This window comes from Equus przewalskii, chromosome 25, assembly GCF_037783145.1.
Source record: "Equus przewalskii isolate Varuska chromosome 25, EquPr2, whole genome shotgun sequence".
Classification (NCBI taxonomy): Eukaryota; Metazoa; Chordata; class Mammalia; order Perissodactyla; family Equidae; genus Equus; species Equus przewalskii.
The window spans coordinates 28,685,999-28,704,151 of NC_091855.1; the positions used below are offsets into that span (position 1 = coordinate 28,685,999).

The window sequence follows — 18,153 nt, forward strand, 5'->3', positions numbered from 1 at the left end:
AGAGGAAGATTCCACAGGGAGAGAAGAGCATGCGGAAATCCCAGTGTCTTCACCAGGAAAGGGAGGGGATCAATGTGAAGTGAACAGAGTAAGTTCTTCTAAAAAATTCTCACAACACGCTATTGGAGTCTATTTCTCATGAGCTGGAATTCCCAAGAATCTTCTATTAAGAGTGTTAGTAAATTTATGTTATAGCAAAAGAGGTTGATTTTACTGGTTTAAAAATTGAGGGAGTTGATCAGGAACATTTATTGAACATTGATATATGAAAGTTTCGTAATATTCTGGGGTAACAATTGATTTATTTAATTGATGTACCATATATTTAATATTGTCATATTCACGGTGAATTTTTTTTGATAAATTATATTTCTATGACCGTTAGAGAAGTTATATAAATTCTGGAAGTTTTTGTTGTCCAGTATATGAGTCAGTAAATATATATACAGTGAATATAGTGATTCAAGTGATTCAGAAGCTTATTAAACATCATATGAGTACCCAATGACATTAGTCAATTATCTGCAAAAAAAGAAAAATGTTTATCAACGACCAAAAAATGAAGAGATGATATGTTGCATTTTTCCTTCCATTTCTTTCTTTAACCAGAAAGTCTATGAATCAAATTATGATTTTGTAAGAACTTGACAGAATCAGTACTCAATATATGTGGTGAAAAAAAAATTTACTTCATTCATGTTCGAGGCATCACTCCAAGACAGAATCTTCCTTACAAAAGCAACGTTAATTAGTAGAACTAGTGGATTTTTTATTATTACTATTGGGTTGGATCCAGCAATTCTTTTCAAGAGACAGATTGAGAAAGAAACTTCTCGTGTTGCGGCTTTCTGACTATAAACAACTTAACGCTTAATTAAACAACTAAAGCTGAGAAAATAGAGTGTAGGGCCCCAGCAAGGTGTTTGGTTACAGTTGTCCATAAAGAAAGGAATTCAGGAATTTATTCATAGAACTCTCAGGGCTCATTTAAATATTGCTTCGGGACTAGAAATAGCATCCCATACAATACAAGGGGATATCTAAAGCATTCCACGTATCGCATCTTGTATGCTTTTTGGTGTACATTTAAAGGTGCGGGAAGTAGACTCGTGTTGACAGAGGTTTCAGAGAAGGGAAGCAAATAAAAAAAACAACTTCAGATTCTCAAAAGTATTTGGAAGAAGTGGCATCAAAAATGTAAACACTAAAAATGAGTGTTGGAAGTTTTTGCTAACATAGGCAGACTATTAGAAAGTATAAATATGTGTGTGTGTGATTGTTATTTTTTTGTGTGTTTTCCAAACTTTACAGAATGAGTATTTGCAAAATTCCAGGAAAGTAGGTATGTTCTCAGATACAAACACATATTGGCCAATCAGGGAACTGCGTAAAATCTGAGCCAACTGCTTTTAATTGCTGGGAGTTGTAAATGTGTCAATAGGTCTGCGAGCTATGGATCACTTTGAAGACAAAGACAATAGTAGCAGCTAACACTCTCTGAGTACTAGTTCAAGTCTTCTTTTAAGTGTTCTGTATTTAACCTTCAATACAGAGAGGGGGTGCTAACAGTATCTCCATTTTACAAGTGAAGAAATGGAGGCACAGAGAGGTCAAGCAACTTGTACAGAGTCCCACAGCTAGTGATCGCTAGGGCTGAGATCTAAACATGGCAGTTTGGCTCCAGAGTATGTGTTCCTGACCCACCATACTCTTGTGAAAGCAGGTCAGGAGACAAATAGGGGGTGGAGGGGAGGGAGGCATAAAGTAAATGTGTGATGTCTTAGCCTGGTGCCTGGTACAGGGTAGGCACAAGACAAATTCAACCTGGATTGCATTTTCTCATGACATATTATGATGATAACAAGTATAACAAATAGTAACTATAACCCCTAGAGTGTTCTCTTAAGCATAGTAAGTACGAAAAGATAGCATACTGTACAAATAGCTAAAACCAGATTCTGAGTACTTAGCATGTGTTAAATTGCTTAATTCCCACAAAAATCTTATGAATTAGGTAATGTTTTCATTCTATTTAATGGATGGGGAATTTGAGGCACAGAAATGTTAAGAAACTTTTTTGATGCCACACAGTATGTTTTCTAAATTAGGCTTTAAATTTAGGTGGTCTGGCTCTAGAATCTGTGCTCTTAATATCATCCTTTACCTCCTGAGGCATTCTAAGTTTACAGCCCGTATTAGCCCATCCAGTGAACCAGAAGTCCTTGTAAGCACACAAATGCCTTTACGACTGGCAGTGATCAGAAGCTATGGGCCCAGATTTCAAATTGTGACTTGCTGAGGATCATGAATTTATACCCAAGAACATGTCTGATTTCCTAGAAGTTTGCAAAGACACTCAAGCTGTTTTAGCAAGTTCTTCGGTCTCCATTCCTGGTTTGGAGCAACATTCTGCTAAAATTCAGTGATATTTATCTGTGAGGTCATTCACATCTGAATACAAGGGATAACAACATAATGTATTAGACACACACTCAGAAGACAGACTCAGTCTGAAGCAAAATTAACAAAGTCCTTTATCTGTACGAACAGGGTAATTCTGAAGACTAAAACTCCCATGAATCCTTCTTTATCTGCTAAAGGGTGCTAAAAAAACCCAAACCATTATTAACTTATCATGCAGTTTATTATTTTTATGCGGTATTGTCCTTTGTTGATGGAGCATCATTTCCCTCTATCCTTTTTCCCCTTAGTCGGGAAGGCAGGGAGGAGGGGAACTACATTTCCCAGAGCCCATAGCAGCGTCTCCAGGTTAGATTCAGCCAATGAGAGTCACTTCCGGTGATCTGGTCTATGAGAAGCAGAAGCCGTATTTGCTCCCAAGGCAGAAGCTGGCCGCCAGATGAGCTTGGAGCGGAGCAGAGCCGAGGTTGGCCAGGCGTTTCCGGGAGTTCTCCTGTAAGACAACGCATTCCGCTGCTGCTGGCGTCTGAGATCAGAGCCAGGAGCTTCTTCTGATTCCAGGACCCACTAGTTTCCTGAAGGCTACTGGCAGCCTTCCTGACTTTTGCTCCCCTAGGCTTCAATAAGCTTCAGCCCTGTAATACTTTGTTTTAAATCATTCTCTCAAAAACTTGGGATGGTTTCTATTTTGCTGATTGAACCTTGACTGATAAATGCATTTATTCATTCTCAAAAGACCAGTATTATTCTTACCTCATGTTTGTATGTCACATATCAGCTTACAAAGTACTGTCACCTATTTTTTCCCCCCGTTTCTCTTTTAAAAAGTCTGTGAAATGGATACAGTAGGCATTACCTCCAATTTATAAATAATTTATCTGAGCCCTGATTTTTCTGTGATATTTGCAAGGAAAGACTTAAAGCAAGCTAGAAACAAAATCAGTATAGGAACTCGTCCAACTGATCAGCAATTCCGTGTTCTTAGACTCATACAAGAAACTGAGTTCAAAGCTATAATTAAAAAAAAAAAAAAGCAGATGTACTATGAGCCACTGAAATTTAAAGATCTTTTAAAATGCTAATATGAAGCCTAGGGTCACTTCTCAACCCTGTACTGACTCGGCAGAAAGTTTCATCACCATTTTGTAATGTGAGCTACACCTGCTCTAATTAAACAGAAAAAACAAATAAACTGGTACCTTAAAGTGTAATGTTAAATTGTATGCATTTATGCTTATGTAATCCAATTTCTCTTTGAAAACAAAAATAGAAATAAATAATTGAACATCAAATCAGTGGTAGCATCTTTTAAATACATCTTTTTTAAGTTCCTCTTTTTAAAAATATTGTTTGACTGCTTTCCCCTTCCTACTGAATTAAATATGGAAAACAATGAAATTGAAAGCTTAAAAATGACTTTTAATTAGCAAACCTTTCTTGTTATTATATTTAGCATTTCCATTAGAAGAACAGGGCCCTGTGGAAATATGTTTAATGCATATTTGTTTTCCTTTGAAAATTTATTTGATTATTATAGCAAATGAATTTTTTATAATGCATTGCTTTTAAAATTATAATATGCTACATATCAAACTAGAGAGTTGACATCATATTAGCTGCATTGTGTTTGCAAGAAAAAGCTTTATAAAATAGATTATCAATTATCTATAAAATTTTCTGCATTTATTGGTGGTTAGAGGTGATGATTTTGCTCTATTTATAAATTCATTACTTCATCAATCATATGCTCTTCCTCTCTATTCCCATTTATTTCTTCTATAATAGACATAACCATTCAAAATAATTCAGAATAACTTTTTCTCTACATCTCCTTAGAGGCAGTGGGGGAGAAAACATGTTTTTTTCCCTCCTTGCTCTCGTTAATTTGCATATAGTGTAGGTTAGAGTTTTCATTAACAGGTGTATTCTGTGTTTCATCACAACTAAAAACCTATTTTATTATTTTAGAAGTAGAATTTATTCACTGAGTTAGAGATTATTTGGAAGCACTGAACATTTTCAGAGAAATGGAAGTCACAGCAGCCATAACCAATCCAAGTGGTTTCGCCAGATGGGTCTATGCTGCTAAAGGCTTTGACTGATGTCTTCAGCATGGCCCCTGGAATCACTACGTCACTGACTATTAATTGAAAAGGTCTGAAAGATGGGAGTATGTGCTGGTAAACATTGTAATTACAGTTTAGAGCTCAAAAGGGCTCCTTGAGCTCCGTGATTTCATTAGAACTTCTTTTGCAAACTGATGTTGCTATTTAGAATACATTGACAGATTAGTAATTAGCAATCACAGTAATAGCAATACTGCCACCTCCTCCTCTACTACCACAAAACATTGACTATGGTTTCTCAAGAGCTTCTTATCTTTAGGCTCTGATCAAACGCTTTACGTATATTTACAAGAATCTGAGGTAGTTCCCACAAAAACCCCAGAGGGGTTGGTGCAGCGGGAGAGGAAGGACAGAAGGAATGGACAAGTTTCCTAGGACCGCAGTGGCAAATTCGCGCAAACTCAGTGTCTTCAAACAATGGAAATCTATTCTGTCACAGTTTGGAGGCCAGAAATCTGAAATCAGAGGTGTCCACAGGGTTGGTTCCTTCTGGAGACTCCAAAGGAGAATCTTTTCCATGCCTCTCTCCTGGGTTCCAGTTAAAGCCACCAATCCCTGATGTTTCTTGGCTTGTAGCTGTACCACCCCAGTGTACGTCGCCATTATCACATGGCCTTCCCCTCTGTGTCTCTTTGTGTATCTTCCCATTTCTGTCTCTCACAAGTATTCTTGTCACTGAATTGAGGACAAACCCTATTCCAACATGATCTATCTCAGGATCCTAACCTTAATTTCATCTGCAAAGACAATTATTTCAAATGAAGTCACATTCTTGGTTCTGGATGGATGTGCCTTTTGGGGCCATTTCAATATACTACAGTAAATACCCAGCTGCATAATTTATTTTCACTAATTTGACCAATTCAGCAAGAAAAACAACAAGTCAACAGTAACCATAAACTCTCCTTAGTACACATGCTCAAATTAACCCTATTTATACGGATATTATTTCCCTTCATTGCTTCTTCTCCTTTGAGTATAGCATAAACCCCCACCAAACTTCTCCTTAACTCCCCTGCTTCCGTCAGTTGGAGCTACCCAAACCGCAAGTAGCTCCTGGCTTCACCTCTAATGACTGCTTACATTATTTGAATTCTGTTTACCATGAGAAGCGTCCTTTATTGCTATGACTACTGAGAGTGCAATAAGTAAAGTCCGCTCTTCCATTTTTTCCAATGCCAACTGGATTTTTGCTTCCCTCCATGTTTGTAATTAAACAATATCTTCGCATAGACCCCATGTATGAATTTGTCTCTCCCTAAGGTCTTGGTAATCTGTAGCCATTGCTTTTTTTTCATTGACTTGCACATTCTTTTTCTACTAGTCCACACTGATTACTTCCTTTCCTCCAAAACAATAGATTTTCCTCCAATTAAGAGTGAGAAATCAATAGTTTTCAGTACAGGGATGGACAAAATAGCAAAACTACTTCTTTGTGGTTGAAAATGTTTTTATTACTAGCAGCTTCTGTTTATTTACTTTTTTGGTGAGGAAGATTGGCCCTGAGCTGACATCTGTTGCCAATCTTCCTCTATTTTCTGTGTGAGATGCTACCACAATATGGACTGATGAGCAGTATATAGGTCTGCATCCGGGATCTGCACCCATGAATTCCAGGCTGCCGAAGTGGAGCATGCATACTTAACCACTATGCCACTGGCCTGGCCCCTCTACTAGGTATTTTTATGTCAAAAAATAAGAATAGTGTTGTTCCACATGAAAATAAGGCCTCTGTTCTCTTGGTTCTCTCCATAAATATCTAATGTAAGTGTGTATAAACATCATCATCTGGGATTTTACATTGCAGGCCTTATGAAAAATATGATTTCTATAGATTTCAATAAGAATTCAGGATTTATTTTATTTAGTGGTTTCTTTTTAAGTTTAAATTTGAGATTCACTTAGAATTCTCTTTTTAACTTCATTGCTTTTATTTTCTAGTGCTGTAATTATAACTAGAAAACAAATAATATATGAGAATTCATTGATTTGTTGCTTGGCACAAAGCAGTTCTATGAAAGTAAAAAATATAGAAACACTTAAAAATTATTTATAAATAATGAGTTGAATATAAATCAGATTGGATGACTGATTGAAAAAACAAGAACTTTTACTTGACATCACACCTGATTTGAACTTCTCAGGCTTTGGAAAAATGAATAGGAAGAGACTGGTAATTGAATGTATATGAGGACATTTAGCATCCTGCCCTGTAGTAAGCAGTACTAGACAGCAGAAGGACCGCCATGTTGGTTATTGCATTGAGTGCCAGAGTTGCCTTGGCTGGTAAGGATCTACACGAGTCCTCCTTAACCTTCACCAATTACTATAATACAATTTTATTACAGGAGATATCTAGGTAAGGCTTAGTTAATGTCAAAAGGGCAAGGCAGAACTGGAAAGTGAAGAAGAAGGTAGAATCTGATATGTTCACTTACTCAAAGAGGTTGGAGGGTACATCCAATTCAGTCATGGGAGAGAGTCATCCCAGTTAATGGCATACAGCAAACATTTAGGAGTTAGTGACTGCTATTACAATTTGCGATATTCCAGGATTCAAATAGGCAGACAAGATTGTTTTATTTTATGTTTAGATACTTTTTCATAGTATAATTTATATACAATTAAATGCACCCATGGACAAATATATGCACCTGTGTAACTGCCATTATAATCAAGACTAGTTCCCTCAACCCAGAGAGATTTCCTGTGCCTCCTTGCAATCAGACGACCCAGCTGCAGCCCCAGAAAATGACTGATCTGTTTTCTGTCACTAAGGATTAGTTTTGCCCGTTCTAGAATTTTGTATAGATGGAATCATACAGTAAATAGTCTTTTTTGTCTGTTTTTTTGTTCAGTACAGTGTTTTTGAGATACTACTGTGTTGTTGTATCTTTCTGTACTTCGTTCTTCTGTACTGCTGAGTAGTATTCCACTGCATGAATGTAACACAATTTATTTATAAATTCCCCTGTAGATGGGCATTTGGGTTGTGTGCAGCTTGTCACTATTATGAACAAAGCTGATATGAATATATCTGTACATGTTTTTTATAGACATATAGTTTCAATTCTGTTAAGTGAATATATATGTGGGAGAAAAATTGTTGAGTTACATCATAACTCTATGTTTCACTTTATAAGAAACTGTCAAACAGATTCCCAATTTGTAATCCCACCAGCAGTGTATAAACTTCCAGTCATTTCACATCTTTGCCAATTTTGGGGAATTGTAAGGTTTTTTTTTCTTTTTTTAGCCATCCAAATAGTTTTCTAGTTGCATCTCTTTGTACTTTTAAACAATATTTCCTTGATTACTAATGACATTGAGCATTTTTCCCATGATGATTAGTCATTTGTATATCTTCTTTTGTGACATTCCTGTTCAATTTTTTGCCCACATATTTTTTAATTGGGTTGTCTTCTTAGTACTGAATTGTAAGAATTCTTTATTCTAGACCTGCTTTTATAGCAGACAGGCTGTGCTAGACTACGGGTAGATTCTCTCCTCTCTAGTTATGGAAGAGAAAAAACAAAATTGCTGCAACTCGGTGCCATTGTTCAAAGAGGTGCAGCCCAGCTACATGGTTTTGTTCTGAATAATCTACTCAGGGGAGCTAAACATTTAGCCTAAATTGAGGCAACAATGCTAATGAGCAACTTCTAAGTCTCAGGGGTTGCAACTACAGCTATTTATTTCTTGCTCATGTTACCTGAGTGTGCAAAACAGTCAATACTGTTCCAAGCTGCAGGTTGGTGCCAGGCTATGGGGTCTAGTCTTTCTGAGATTCAAGCTGAAAGAGCAGCCTCGATCTGGTATCCTCCCATTCTGATGGCAGCGGGAAAGAGCGAGAGAGCCAGGCCAACCACATGATGATAATAAACCTTCTGCAGGGATCTGGTGTCCGCTATGTTCAGTCACATTCCACTGGCCAAATCACATCACAAGGCTGAGCTCAATGTGAATGGACTGGGGTGAAAATACACGTCCCATGATAGGGATGGGGTGCCAATATAATCTACCACAATCAGCTGCAAAGAAGACCACACTCAAGGCAGAGAATTCTCAAGAAGGACCACGTACAAAGCTGAGTAGAAAGCCCGCACATGACAAGCATTGAATAAATATTCACTCACTTTTATTATTTCCTTCTATGTAGACCAGGACCTATATAGCATTATAAGAACCTGTTCTCTGGAATATATAGGAAGATTTTACAATAGTACTGATTCAGTTGAATTGCTTAGAAGTCAGATGGCATTGTCGTCTCTGTTTTCTTAGTTCTAGACCTTTACTCAGAATGAGAGACTTCATTCCAATATGTGTGAAATGTTGAACTATGAACCATTAAAAATTTCACATATTAAATAAAAGGGTGAATTTATTGATAGTGAACTTAAAATCTGTATGCTTGTTTAGACACTTTTAGGACTGATTTATATGCTTGTATGTTAAAAATGTTACATAACATAAAGGCGCATTAGTTTGTGACAGATATGATGTCTTTAATAGAGGAAATCTAGAAAATGTACCTTTGCTTCTCCCTAAAGCACCTCTTCCCAATCCCTCTAAAGCACCTTGTACTGGAATTCTGTATTCCTGTGAGCCATCTTCTTTACACAGTCAGATAGAGTCATGTCTTGGGAATTGGAACACTATAGATGAATTGATGCATGATCTACACCATAGCAGGGTAAAAATATTACACAAAAATTCAGTAACAACGATAACAATGATCATGATGATGATGACAATGACAAAGCCTAATATCGCCCTTACTATGTGCCAGGCACTATTCTAAACACTTTACATCTACTAACTCATTTAATCTTTATCATATTGTCATGAAATAGGTACTATGTTGAAGTCCATATTGCGTAAGGAGAAATTGATGCCAGAAAGATTAACTGGCTCAAAGTCCAGAGCTACAACTCGGGAGTTGGCTAGACGGGTCCATATTGGCTTACAGTGAACCAGGTTTTCTGTTCTCCACACCCTATGCAATCTTCTCCCATACTGACTGTTGTCTGGGCCATGTGACTTACCTTGGCCAAAGGGACATTATACTGTGTCATGCAAGCAGAACATCTAGAGGTCTGGTTGTCTTGGAACACTCTCTTTTGGCACCTAGTCACTACGTTAGATGCCTGGTCTAGGCTACTGCAAGGTTAGTGACCATTTGGGAAGAAAGATATTGAGACCACAATGAGAGAGGCGTCCAGCCTTCCTGGTGCTCTGGCTGAGTCCAGTCCACATCAGACTCACTAGCTGAACGTAGACACATAAGTAACCCAAAGGGAGAAGAGCAGAAGAAGTGCCCAGTCAACCCAAAGTTTTGTTAGAAATAATCAGTGTTGTCTTATGCCACTACATTTTGGATTGTTTTTATACATGGCAATTTCTAACTGAAATGGGGCAAGCCGTGGTCTACCTAGGGGAATTTTGCTGTCATCGAAGCAGCTAAAGAAATTGCTATATATTCACCTCATCCATATTTTCTGAATTTTCTGACAAAATCTGCCCTCAATCATGACCTAGTCTTGCAGGATACAAAATGCCAACACTGTACTGGCACATAATGCAGAACTTGCTAAATTAAATAACCTGATTTCATTAAGTTCCAGAAATCTGATTTTTGGGACAAAGTCAAAACAAACTCTGATGAGAGTCTAACAGTGATCATGGAGGTTTTGTCACCAGTGAGTATTTGACACATTTTCCCTCATTCTTGGCCAAGTACTCTTGAACCAAATCAGAGGTATTGTTTAACTGGCTACTGATTAATATTTCGGACAATGTAGTAATCAGCTATCCAAGTGAGCAATTAATCAGAGTAGTGAGAAATAAATGGCATCTTTAGATCACATTTTATTACAGTCTAAAGACCAAGTTTGTCCTCAGAGTCCTCATACCAAAAATGAGGTGACTATTAGCCATGACTCCGTGCAATAAGTCATTTAATGCTTGACCTTCATAGTTAGTTACATTTACTTCAAAGAAATGATGCAATGCTTTTGCAATTCCATGGAAAGAACTAAGAACATATATGTTGGAGATTTATTACGAGGAATTGGCTCACACAGTTATGGAGACTGAGAAGTCCCAGGATCTGCTATTTGCAAGCTGGAGACACAGGAAAGCCAGTGGTGTAATTCAATCTGAGTCCAAAGGCCTGAGAACCAGGAGTGCCAATGGTCTGTTTCAGTTCATGGGCTGGAGAAGATCAGTGGGGCAAGAATAAGGACTAAATTCTTCCTTCCTTTGACTTTTGTTCTATTCAGGCTTTCAACAGATGGAAAGATGCTCCTGCCTCACCACCACATTGGAGGGCAATCTACTGAGTCCACCGATGCAAATGCTAATCTTGTCCAGAAACACCTCACAGATAGATCCAGAAATAGTACTTAATTTAGATACCCCATGGCCAGTCAAGTTGACACAAAATTAACCATTACAAATATTAATAAATAAAACACTGCACAGCCAGGTATTCAAAAATCCAGGATGATGATAATGATGATGATGATGACTTGCTCTGAGTTAAGCTCCTATTAGAGAATGTCATATGGAAGCAATGAGAGTAAGGGCTGCTCTGCTCCATTTGTGCTTCCCCTAAGTCCCTTCAAATGTTAAGATAGAGCCATTCTTTTCTCCTAACATCATTTGAGTGTCATCTTAAGAGCCCTTTGTAGCCCTGTTTCACTCCAGGAATTCCTGGAAGAAAGATTCAGAGTTTTAGAATGTTGGGACTCCTGCCCAGGCTTTTGCTGAGTAAATGCACAGGTTCCAAAGAGCCGTAGGACTCTCCTGGCTTCCCCAAAGCACAACAGACCAGGACGATCTGAGAGGCAGAAAGCCTCGCACCTCCTTCAGATTCCAAAGTTTTAGAATCAAAAGGCCTGGGCCATAAATGCAGGCTTGCTGCCAAGTAGTTCTCAGACTTCAAGCAAAGCAGGTAGAGTTTTGACATTGAACAGATACGGGATCAAAATCTTAGCCCTGCCTCTTTGAAAATACGTTCCCTTTGGCAACATCCTGGTCTTTTCTAAGCTTCAGTGTCCTCAAGTATAGAATGGGGTAATAATACCTACTTTACAGGGCTGTTGTGAGTATCAAAACGGAAAATATATTTAAAATAAAATGTTTACCATAAAGCTTTGAGTTCAGGTGATTAATCAAGTTACAAACCTGATGGAGAAGAAACATTATTATAGATAAAACATACAAAATATCCTCAAGAATTAAAGTTATCTATAACTTCTGTGCATCAGACCACTCACTGCATTGTGCAGACCCACAACTCTAGGACTACTGAGGTTTGCAAGCAATAAGTTTAAATCAGAGCTCAATAGTTTCAACCTGACCCAACCCAATGATTCCCTGTGTGTATAAGAACTGAAACTTCCTTGAAATCAACATGAAATACTCAAATAGTTTAATTCGTGATATCAGGCTTTGAGATTATGGAAGAGCACAATTGTGGTGAAATTGTCTGATATCAAAGGCATTTTTACTCCCCTTCCCACCTGACTGAGATGCAACATCATCAATACACTAAATAGCTTTTGGGATCAACTGGAGCATAATCTGTCCCATGGTCAAGGTTATGCTATTTCTTCTAATGTCAGAATGGGAGCTGATGAGATAATTGCAGTCTTTCCATTATCTAGTTCTGGAGACACATTTCCGTTTAATTTCTTTCTTTTAAATCAGTGTTCGTTTACCATCAGTTCATACCAAAGTCACTTCTGAGACTTTTCCAGGTTATCTCTTCCTTTTCCCAGATCAATGGATATGAAATGGGGGTCCAGGCATCTACGTATTAAAGAAGCCTCATCTGTAAATCTGATGTGCATCCCTGATTAAGAGCCACTCATGAAATTGAATTGACCCAGTCCTTGCAAATGATCTTTTGAAAGGGAAACTCAGTTACAATTTCACTCTTTCCTTCATAGTCATTTCACATTGTATACAGTGGCAAAATGTTTAATTTTCACATTTTTATTGCAAATATCACTTTTGATTAAGCATAAAAAGTCATAAAAATGAAATCATAGCCCTGTAGAATCAGAGAACAGGAAGATAGTGCTACTAGCTACTGTACCTGGAAAGGTTGCCAAAGTCTGAATTCCTGTTCTCTAGTGTGTTGTGACCACTCTAATACCAGTATTTTAATGTTGGTGCTAAACTCCTCTGACAATGGCACGTATAGTGCCCAGGATGGAGTCTGATTCAGTTTGTGATTATGGCCTTTGAGCTGATCTTTTCTCCCTGGGAAAGAGGAAAAGGAGAGAAATAGTCCACATGTGATTAGCAGCCTCAGTCACTATGTTTCTTTTTAAAAATTTTTAAATATCAAGTCAGAAATAAGAAGAAGTCAACAATCAGTAGCTAGTCAAAACCATCTGTTTTGTTTACACGGATGTCTATAAATGACATATATACATTTACCTGTCATGGATGTGAGAAATGTTTATATAAATAAATAGACAGCATGGAGTTGAGAAAGCATCACTTAGAATAAAGTCACCTCTAGAAATCGAGAACTTCAGAGGCCTAGGTGACTTTCAGATTGTGAAACTCTTAGCAAGAAATTTCTTAACAACTCTATTGTAGTACAATTGACATAACATAAACTGCATATATTTTGATTGTGCAATTTTATAAGCGTGAAACCATCACCACAGTCAAAATAATGAACTTACCTTCACTCCAAAAAGTATCCTCATGCTTTTTTGTAATTCTTCTCTCTGGCTCCTCTTTCAGGCAACCACTGATTTACTTTCTGTCAATATTTGCTTCATTTTCTTTGAATTGTATATAAATGCAATCATACAGTAAGTACTCTTTTTTTCCCTGTTTTCTTTCATTCAACATGATTATTTTGAGATTCATTCATATTGTAATATGAATCAATAGTTTATTCCTTTTAATGCAAGTAGCATCATATTGTATGGATGTACCACAGTTTGTTTTTCCATGCGTTTGTTGACTGACCCTTGGGTTGTTTCCAGCTTTGGGCTAGGACAAATAAAAGCCACCATAAACATTTGTGTACAAGTCATTATTTGGCCAAGTGCTTCCTTTTCTCTTGGGGAAATATTTAGGAGTAGAGTGGGTGGCTCATATGGAAGGTAAGCAAGTAACTTTTTAAAAAAAACTTACAAATGATTTTCAAGAATGTATCATTTCACATTGCCATCAGCAGTGTTTGAGAGTTCTAGGACCTCCACATTCTTACCAACACTTGGTATGGTCGGTCTTTGTAATTTAAGCCATTTTGATATCACATGCATAATGCTATCTCATGGTTTTAATTTGTATTTCTATAGTAACAAATGATGTTGAACTTCTTGCCATGGGCACATTTGCCAAATTTTTTTTTTTGGTGGAATATCTGTTTAAATATTTTATCCATTTTTAAAAAATTGGGTTGTCTGCTTTCTTGTTAAGTTTTGGGATTTTGTGTATTCTAGATAAAAGTCCTACATCAGATACATGATTGGCAAATATTTTATTTTAGTTTGTAGCTCGTCTTTTCATTCCCTTAGCAGTGTTTCATGAGGAATAGAAGTTTTAAATTTTGGTGAAGCCTATTTTTTCTCTTTTAATGACCTTGATTTGTTGTAACAGCTAAGAAATCTTTGTTTAACCCAGGATCCCAAAGATTTTCTCCTGTGTTTTTTTTCTAGAAGCTTTATAAGTTTACATTTTATTTTTGTGTCTTTGATCCATTTTAAGTTACGTTTTAATACTGTGTGAGATATGGATTTACATTTGATTTTTTGTTTGCATATGGACACCAAATTGCTCTAGCACCAAAATGATTATTTTTTCTCCACTGAATTGTTAGGAAGAATTTTTTAAATTAAGATGTATAAATATAAAGCGGATTATACCAAAATGAGTTTAAGCCTCACTTTTTGTAAAAATGCCTAGATTATTGAAGAGAGATTTTGCTTTCACTCACAATGACAGTTGATCTTAAGTACAATAGAAGAATTGAAATGTAAAAACAAAGCAAACCAAAAAAAAAAAAAAACTAGATTTGAGGTTTATTTTGAATGTACAGCCAAGCTAAATGATCCAATTGATCCACACCCACTCCAACTGTCTGTGCTCCTTGTCATTTAGTAAAATATCTAACTACTTTAGACAATGGATGGTAGCCTATCTATTGCTGAGGACTGGACACTTCCTACAAGGTTAAATTTCTTTTCAAGGTGTAAGTCACTTATTTGAGATCACAGATGATGAAGCCAAATGTCAGAAGCTTGTAGAGAAGAGTCTTTCTCCCAGAGATCTACCCTATAGTGGGCTTCCTTCTGCATACACGTTACACAAGGCCAGCTAGTGAAAGGAGTCCGCTCTTTTCAGTCTGTTTTGAGAAAACAAAATGCATTATATACAACATTTCTGGTGTGGAAAGTATGGAAATTTTAAGGTCCTTGATGACTACATTGCATCTATCTACTACCTAAAAAGTTCATCCTAATTCTGTAGACATGAAATGATATTTGAAGTGAAGTATTACAACATTTTTCAGGTTTTACTTTATTAAAATCAAAAGAACATTTTAGATTAAATCACTCTGACTTTCCCTTATGAAGACAAACAAAAGCCTTAAAAATATTATAACTTGAACAAATAAATAAAAGGAGGGAAGCCCATAAACCTAACATGACTTTGATGATCACAACCACTGATGCTGGAAGATTAGTTTAATTTTTAGGGTCTACCAAGAAAGCTCCAGCTCCCACAAGAAGCAAACACACACACACACACTCCCCCAAACAAACTCGAGTAGTGACTACTTCTGGTTTACCAAAAAATAAAACCATGTTCACTGCTTTACAAACAATTCACCAAGTCTATGTAAGGCAGCACTGCCTTGTCTAGACTTTCTCCCAAATAAACATTTATTTTGCTGCTGTGTGAGTTCTCCTTGCATAGCTTCTGAGACTTGCAGGTCAACATCACCATCAAGCATGGATGTTGTGGTGGGGAGACACAGTCTGACATGGTACTTACTGGTATGTCTACCCTAATGGTGATATGCAAACGGTATTTTTTGTTAGTTTCTTACAATCTTGATATTTTTTTCACACTATAGAAGAACAACTAGAAGCAAGACTTGTGTTTCACAGGATATATAGCTCATCCGTGGTCCGTCACATTTCTGAACAATTATAATTGTACATTGGGACATTGTCTTTTGATGTTGAAGAGAAGATTTAATTATAATGTAGAGAGTGGGTGCTGTGGTCTGAAAGTCTGTGTCCCCCCAAAATTCATATGTTAGAATCCTAATGCCCAATGTGATAGCTTTAAGAGATGGGGCCTTCAGGAGGTGCTTACCTCATAAGGGTAAAGCCTTCCTGAATGGGATTAATATCTGTATAAAAGAGACCACCCAGAGCTTCTTAGCCACCTCCACCATGTGAGGACAGAGTGAGAATTCTTCAACCTGGGAGAGGACCTTCACCCCACCATGCTGGCACCCTTATCTCAGACTTCCAGACCTGAGAACTGTAAGAAATAAATATCTGCTATTCATAAGCTGCCCAGTTTGTGGTATTTTGTTATAGCAGCCCGAACAAACTAAGATACTGTGGGCACCTGTACCACACATTTTCCTGACTCTATGAGCAGCATTTCTGGTGGTTCAGGATAGTCCCAGGTTTGTGGACAAGGCAATATCTGAATAACTAACTGGATGAGGTGAGGTTCCCTTGCTGTGACCTCCCCAAAGAGGATGTGCTTTCTCTCTACTCTGACATCAACTTGGTTGCAAATTACCTCTTTTGTGCTTTTTATAACTTCTGATGCTAAAAGTACCACGAATGCCATGCTTTATCTCCCCCATGCATATACACTAGTGTCTAGCACACAATAGGTATACCTAAATATGTGTTGAGTGAAAATCAAGTATGCACAATTCAGATTTGATACTGTTATTTATTTCATGATTTAACAAATTTTATTGAATGCTTATAGACATCTTGCCCACTGAGCTAGATTATAGATATACAAAGAAAATAAGACACAACATCTGGTTTCAAAGAGCTTAGAATGAATTTAAGTTGAGTAAGTCCTGGAATATTTACTTTAAGGTGATTTTGAAAGCAGAGATCAATAATTATTACTCATAAATTGGTGCATATTGTATTATATTTTTGCAAAATTTCATAGATCATACACAATATTATAGCTCTTTATAATTCTCTACCACACCTGAGTACCATCACTATCATCTTTGTAAGGTTCAGGCTCAATCTAGTCTTGTCAAATGTCAATATAGGTAAAAATATTGAAATTTAAAGCAAAATGAGTAGTGGTGTAAATGCTTATAGGGTTTTTTCCTGTTAACTATCAACACAACAGTTTTTTTTGTTTGTTTTTTAAAGTTTGGCACCTGAGCTAACAACTGTTGCCAATCTTTTTTTTTTTTTTTTTTTCTGCTTTATCTCCCCAACCCCACCCCGTACATAGTTGTATATCTTAGTTGCAAGTCCTTCTAGTTGTGGGATGTGGGATGCTGCCTCAATGTGGCCTGACTAGTGGTGCCATGTCTGCGCACAGGATCCGAACCCTGGGCCGCCACAGCAGAGCACGCGAACTTAACCACTCGGCCACGGAGCCGGCCCCCTCAACACAACAGTTTTTAAAAGCTCAGTTTTCAAATGACAAAAATTATTACAGGTTAACTTACGTTCATTTTATAGGGAAGTAATAAAATTGATTAAAATCAAATGAGTATATATGTGTAATATATATAGTATAAATATATATACTATATATTAATGTATGTTAAATTTAAATATAAAATATAGATGTGCTATATTTTTAAACAGTAGTGTGGTGTGTGTGTGTGTGTGTGTGTGTGTGTGTATTCATATATACATCACGATGAAGGGAAAGAGAGTGGCTTTGCAATATAGATACAAAAGAACTACTTCTTTACATAACTCTATCATGATTGGAGAGGAGCTTCTGAACTTTATTTACTATTAAGGCATTCATGAGAGTATATAGAGAAATTATCTTAGTTAACATAATTCCTCAATGGCAAATATTGGGCTGTATATTGTTTTGTGCATTAGATACCAGTAAGAGCTTGATTCATGCCTTGACTTGACTTTTAATGAGAAAATCTAGACCAACTAGTCAAATCTGAAATACTAAAATTACTTTAAGGTCTCAATGCTGTGACAGTTCATAAAAGCCAAGGTTAGAGGCAAGGGGAAATTGAGAACGGACAGCAACATTTCAAAACAGAGGGAGAAGATTCTCATAGGAAGATAGAGTTAGAAGACATCTGAAAAATCACTGTGGTGGCTCACATCATTTTACAGCCCTTATTACCACAAATCAAAGAGATGTTATAACTTGTCAGCTCCACAAAGTAAGTTAAGGACACGGGCAGAATGAAACTGCAAGTCTTTTAATTCCTAGTTTAAGATTCTCCTCCATATCACAAGCTTTTTAAAGTATCTACTATTGCTTTAAATCAAAGTGCCTCCTTTGCCTGAAACTAATTGCAGAATAAGCTCCCGTCTTGATACATCCTCAGAACTGAGGTTTTTAATCATATAGAAATTATGTT

The 18,153-nt window shown here is 36.9% G+C and overlaps 1 long non-coding RNA gene across 2 annotated transcripts in view; it reads right to left on the bottom strand.

Annotated features, from left to right (window-relative positions):
* Positions 1–245: 245 nt before the first annotated feature.
* LOC139079258 (uncharacterized) overlaps positions 246–18,153 on the bottom strand; it is a 37,381-nt gene continuing 19,473 nt past the window's right edge. For both annotated transcript variants that reach the window (XR_011532716.1, XR_011532717.1), the window contains 2 exons: positions 12,652–12,818; positions 246–2,914 (listed from right to left, as the gene is read on the bottom strand). This is a non-coding gene — a long non-coding RNA (uncharacterized lncRNA). The remainder of the gene's footprint in view (positions 2,915–12,651; positions 12,819–18,153) is intronic.